The sequence below is a fragment of the Nematolebias whitei genome, chromosome 10, assembly GCF_014905685.2.
Source record: "Nematolebias whitei isolate Nwh7 chromosome 10, NemWhi1, whole genome shotgun sequence".
NCBI lineage: Eukaryota > Metazoa > Chordata > Actinopteri > Cyprinodontiformes > Rivulidae > Nematolebias > Nematolebias whitei.
In genome coordinates, this window is record NC_056507.1 from 33,645,320 (window position 1) to 33,645,560 (window position 241).

A 241-nucleotide genomic window follows, 5' to 3' on the forward strand; every position below is an offset into this window, starting at 1 on the left:
CGACGTCATTCTCGTAATTATGCGACGTCATTCTCGTAATTATGCGACGTCATTCTCGTAATTATGCGGCGTCATTCTCGTGATTATGCGGCGTCATTCTCGTGATTATGCGACGTCATTCTCGTAATTATGCGACGTAATTATGCGGCGTCATTCTCGTAATTATGCGGCGTCATTCTCGTAATTATGCGGCATCATTCTCGTAATTATGCGGCGTCATTCTCGTAATTATGCGGCGTCA

General features: G+C 44.8%; 1 protein-coding gene across 1 annotated transcript in view; it reads left to right on the forward strand.

The window, feature by feature from the left end:
* The window catches only part of dhtkd1 (dehydrogenase E1 and transketolase domain containing 1), a 137,775-nt gene that overhangs the window by 14,068 nt on the left and 123,466 nt on the right, over nt 1-241 (forward strand). The window lies entirely within an intron of this gene.